Source organism: Squalius cephalus, assembly GCF_949319135.1.
Source record: "Squalius cephalus genome assembly, chromosome: 1".
In the NCBI taxonomy this organism is placed as follows: Eukaryota; Metazoa; Chordata; class Actinopteri; order Cypriniformes; family Leuciscidae; genus Squalius; species Squalius cephalus.
The window spans coordinates 23,327,055-23,333,555 of NC_137122.1; positions in this window are offsets into that span (position 1 = coordinate 23,327,055).

A 6,501-nucleotide genomic window follows, 5' to 3' on the forward strand; every position below is an offset into this window, starting at 1 on the left:
TGACCCTAATCAACTTTTCTTTAGTTAAAAAAATGGTTTCCTTCATCTCAGTGGATTAAGATTTTTGTGACTTTTTCAAAATTATCTATCCACACACACACACACACACACACACACACACACACACACACACACACACACACACACACACACACACACACACACACACAAACAGGTGGACTGCCATAGAGAGCATTTTTATTGAGATTGGCAAATAAAAATAATAATTCCAACATGAATCTAAAAATGTTCTCACATAAATGAAGGCCTGGTACTAGAGCACAAAAGCAATGTGGAACAAACATGATCACACACACACAGACAGACACACAGTACTTTTCACTCATGTTCCTATCTGCTTATTGCTGTTTTTTTTGTTGTTTTTTTTACTAAAAATTTGTTTATTATTCTAAAGTTAGTAATTTTTTTACATTTGGATTGTTGAAATAAATAATATGAAGCCTAATTGCAATCAAGTATTTTCTTTCAGTGGCAACTTAAGTGGTATTATTGCAATAAGGCATTTAAAATGACCTCAAATAAAATAATGTGTTTAATGTATTTTAAAATGTTTAAATATATATATTCATAACAAAAGCTGTTATAAGAGCAGCTACTGCCTCTTGGCGAGCGACTTCGATACTTTTTTGCTACTTTGTAATAACTTTATGCGGCCAGCGTTTCTGGAAATGAACGACGGTAAAACCTTTTTTAAGACCTGACTAAATGAAATTTAAGACCGCGGATGAAAATCTGGCTGTTTTTAAGACGTTTTAAGGCCTTAAATTTAAAGTTCAGAATTTAAGACATTTTAAGACTTTTTAAGACCCAGCGGGAACCCTGAACAAATGTGCTTTATAAACACAATGTTGGAACAGTCAGAGAAAAACTAACATAAAATTTTTTTTTTAAAAGGGTCAAGAGCCCAACTAAAGCCAACACTGACCACCATAATAGTGACTTGATACGAAATATTCCATAAAATCAGGTGTCACCACTAATGGCCAATCATCACTTAATTAATCACATAATTATCTCATTAATTTCAACACTGCTTCAGTGTTAATTTTAACACCCTGTAGTGTGGACACATATGTACACTGAGGAGTGTTAATTTAACAGTGGGGATTTTGCTGTGCACACATGCACACGCGCGCACACGCGCGCACACACACAGACACAGTGTTTACTCTTCATTCATGTTCCTATCTGCTTATTGCTGTTTGTTTTTTGTTTTGTTTTTTTTTGTTTACTTTTATCCACTAAAATAGTTTCTTATTCTAAAGTTAGTATTATTTTTACATTTGGATTGTTGAAATAAATAATATGTAGCCTAATTGCTATTGAGTATTTTCTTTCAGTGGCAACTTATGTGGCATTATTGCAATAACAAGGCACTTAAAATGACCTCAAATAACAACACACAATTCTAAACTTTGACAAAAATACGAATGTAATGTATTTTAAAATGTTAATTTTATACATTACAATATATAACAAAAGCTGTAATAAGAGCAGCTAGTTACCTCTAGAAAAATGAATGGATCTCTATGGGGCCTCTGCTGGAAGTATATGGTAATTACACTTTTTGGATAAAACTATATTATCTGCATATCTGCAAAAAATAAATAAATAAATAAATAAATAAATAAAATTCTAACCAGCAGATGGCAGAACTATGCATGTAAAACGATCAATATCCAGAAACAACTCATATTTAATTTTGATCATTATTAATGTTTTGTTTTGTTTTTCATAAAAATGGAATATTTCATATGCATGCTAATGCAAGCTGAGGAATTTTGCAGTAAATAGGTACAAAAGTACTTAAAATCTCCCAAAACACAGCATTAATATATAGATGAAAAGTAAACGAAAAAGAAAAATGATTATGTGTATTATTAAAAATGTAAAATTTTATTTCAAATTAAGACATGTTGCCTTACAGTCTGAGGTCTTTCCTGTGTAATATCTCCTGCTGCAATTCTACAGTCTCACCGCCAGATGACAGTACACAGATTTGGTTTACATGAAAAATTACACTATATTTAGGATTTGATCTTCTGCCATGTAAAAATGGGTTTGTTTACATTGAAAACATGCAGGTAGAGGTGGGATTTAAATAAAATGGTATGTACAAAAATAAAAAGATACATGGCACTCTCAATTGTGCTTTTCATGCTTTTGGCTGGTGTAACTTAAGTAATAATTACTTAAGAATAATGAGGAGGGAAAGACTGTGATAAATGCACTGGGTTGATAATGTGTTACCATGATGTGTCATACAAAAAAATGTTAAAAAGAGGTGCTCAACCAACAAAAGAGGTGCAACCAAAAAACAAAAGAAAAAAAAAAACATCATGTAAATTGGAAAAAGGTGCTATACTCACTTTTAAAGAAATCCAACTCTATTGGTAAAAAAAAAGTGCTCTTGATGTCTGATGAAAGCCTTGACAATGGCCGAAACCTATCACATTTTTTAACCAATAAAGATTTCTTTAAGAGTGAGTGTTGCACCTTTTTCCAATTTACATGATAGTTCAGCAACATGATGATGGATGGAATTTATGAAAAGACACACAAAGCAAGTCTGTAATTGTTAAGTCTTTTAAAGTATTCTAGTATTGAAAAAATAAATCTAAATGAATGTTTATAAAAGGTGATAAAAGTACATAAAGTGTTAAGTATAATGTGACTGGTTCCATATTAGAAATTGTTAATTAGTGAACAGAATGTGACTGAAAGTTCTCTAAACAAAGATTTTACTTCATCTGATGTTGAGGGGCTTTATGATCAGCTGCTGCTTTTTCCCCCAGTTTTTTTTTTTTCACATTGTCTCATTTTCACAGAATATTTAACTTGAACTTTTAGCACCAGTTGTCAGACAAGAAAGGCAACAACAGGTTTTTATCTTTTCATCGAAGTGACTGACACGTTCCACAAACCTTTAGATGCATTCTTGTTGGCAAAAAGAAAGCACAAGCATGATGAAGCCTCCACATACAGGTATCTTTTTTCATTATAAATATCCTATTTATGTTTGTTATACAAAATGTACTGTAAACGTGAGATGATGAGTTTACACTAAATGCTGAGTTTAATTAATATATGAGCTGCAGTAACATTGAGTTACAGTTTCTTTAATCCAAAGTGACTTTAAGAATGAGAAGCTAAATGCTAAACCTGTAACACACAGCAGGTTTAAAGGTAAAGCTCTACTCTTTACTAATTTAAATACCCAGTTCAATGCAGTTAACAGAAATCTGTTTAACAAAAACATGCACAAAAATAGAGAACATGGATGGTGTTTTTCATATTCTGGTCAAATGGACAGAGACTGAAATCTTTAACTGGAAGATAAACCCACAGATGTCAGGAGTCAGAGATGATCAAATGAAAAGAGATCACGTCTGAAAGAAAGAGACAGAGAACAGAGCAGAATATCAACATGTCCAGCAGAGACGGCATAGGTGAGAATCACACACACACAAAAAACACACACACACAAATGTTTTAAATGTTGTTGACCACACTGTAAAAAGAGTAAATGCCTTACAATTTTAAGAACAATCAACTTGGATGTTTAAGTAATTTCACTTAAATTACTGATTTAAAAAAAAAATGAATATTGTATAACTTGTTCAGAATAGCTTAACTTATTTTGATGAGTTAAAGCAATGTAAAAACATATGTTGTCATAACTTATTGATCATATATGTTTTTTTCTGTGCATGCAGCTAAAAAGTTTAGATAACATCTGAGGAAATTTTAATCCAGATTCTCCACTGCATACTCACTTGGCAAAGTTATTATTATTTTTATTTTTTTCTTGATGCAAGCACTGATAATTGTATTTTCTAATCTGATTTCCCAAGAATCACTCAAAAAATGTTGTTTTCTGTTAGTATGTGCTGCTGTGATTAAAGTCCAATTTAATGTAAGTCTTTTGTTTCATCCAGTGACTGTTGCCAACAAACTTGCTCTAAGAAGAAAATCGAGTAAACTTGAACATCCTCCTAACTGTAAGTCTTTATACAGATCAGCCTGGATTTTGCGGGGTTTTTTCTTCTTCTGATTGTCACATTTTTGCTGTGAAAATTTGCCGTGATGTACTTATGTAATTAGTGTTAGTGACAATAAGAGCTGACAGTACAATTGCTTGTAAACATTTTAGTGCATAATTACTGAGATTGTGATTCTAGGCCCCCATGTGCAAGACAGTGGTGACACCAGCATAGAAATACTCATAATTCTGCTGTAGTAAAATGTTAGATTAGTTTGCACATTGTCACAGAATCAGTTCGTAATCAGGGACACTGATTATATACTATACATTTGCAATGTTATAAATTATTTTTTATCATTTAACAATTATATCATTGTCTATTACTGTAATATTATTTTTGATTTTTATGTTATAATAGTATTTTTAGTGATTGTATTCACTAGAAATATTTAAAAAGTTAATATCCTGTAAAATATATGCATGCTGAAAACAGGCATTGGACTAGCAATCCCAGCTAACAGTTAACAATCTCATAACTTTGACTTTTTTTTTTAATTTCCTCATAATGTTGTGAGAAAATGTTCTTAGAACAACATTCTTGGAACATTCTTTAAATATTTAGAATGACAACTACCTTGAAGTGATAACGTTGTGTTGCTGTTTTAAAAGAACATCCTTGTAATGTAGCCCGTCCCATAGTTATTGTTCCTGACTTTTCTCTTAAACTCACGTTAAGGTTATGCATGTGTTAGAATTAAACTCTTTCAAAAGAATGTTCATGTAATCACCATATATTGTCATTTGATGAATATTGTCATTATGTTGGTAGAAGACATTCTTTGAACAACATTCTTCGAATATCCATTAAATATTAAGGATCGCTAACTCTCTGGTTAAAAAATGGCTCAAAGTTGGATGTTACACAGCGAAATTCCCTGTGTTTCATGAACCGCTCAGTGTTCATGTGTCCACACTACAGAGTGTTGAACTGAAGCAGTGCTGGAGTTTATTATATAATTAAAGGTGCTCTAAGCGATGCCGAGAGTCGTAACTTCTTGTTGACATTCGAATTGTTGTCAAACAAAACGGAGGCTAGCTAGACCCTCCCTCCTCCTCATCCAGTCTCCTTCCTCCTCCCCTCCCTTCCGGCATAAAGGAAAGTCAAAGTAGTCACTACAAAGTTAAGTTTCACTGATACTTCATTCAATGTGTAATGTCACCAAGTTAGATAAATGATTTTATATATTGCAGAACAGAATGCAGAAAAAGAGAAACATTATCTTAAAATCGTTTCACCACCTGAGGATATAATTATAGCTCCCATACAAGGACGCAATAATATCAAGATAACGTTAGCTTCGCGTTTCCCAGTGAACATAAACAACGGCGGCGTTGTAAACAAATTTAGTCAAAGTTGTCAATAGCCTATAAATGAACATTCAAATTCATAAAAAACAGTGGATGAAAACATCATTCACACAAATTGAGATTGATCGCTAGCTGCTAGAAACATATATGTTGTGTATTCACCGTTCTAACTAATTACATCCTTGTGTTAGTTTGGCGAACATGAACGTCTGTTTAGAAAGAAAAATGGATTTACCTGTTCTGCAAAAACAGAGCAACTATGTCGGATTGGAAGCCCTTCTGCCGGCGGAGTTCTCGCCACCTTTCGAAGGTTTTTCCGATGTAAATTCGGGATTTCGCGTGTTCCTTATCCTTGTCCCTCTTCTTTGTAATTTGTCCAAGAAGAAGTCAGTTGTAGTTCTTGTGTTTCTCTTTTTCTCTGTTCTTATTGAATCTCTTTCATTCAGTGACTCTGCTTGTTGACAGCAGGTGTTCATCATTAATGCCCAATCATCACTTAATTAATCACTTAAGTATCTCATTAACTCAGCGCCGCCGCTCCCACCACGCGCATCACGCGCTGTGCGTAGGACACCAAGTGCTGAGGGGGCACCAAAAATAGCCTAATGAAAAAAAATGATAATGGCGATATTATTTCATTAGCCTATAGAAATATTATTAGGCACCTTTTAGCCATGTATATGTAACAAAAAAGGGGGAACAAGATAATTTAATTGCTCTATTCTAGAAAGTACCGCCCCCCCCCTCGTTGGATGGTCCGTGCCGGTTGTTCGCGCGGGCGCCTTCGCGAAGGACGCGTTCACGTTCGCGCGGACGAAGTTTGACAGATAGACAGTAGGGCAGGCAACTTTTTTGAAAATGGCCCCTAAAAGACAACAGGAGTTAGGATCTGAGAAAAGAAAGAAGAACTGCGAGATGATGCCCGTCCATGTTAAATATGGGAAATGTGCTGCATGTGCTGCTGCTAATCGTAACTCGCCTCGAACTTGTTGACGTTAATGTTAGCAAACTATGTTATTTTAACTTATAACTTCGGTGCAAGCTAAACTGAGATTTTACTGTTAAACATTACCTATTTTACAAATAACTGACGCCAGCTAGCTGTTACTTTCTTTACTATCTTTCTT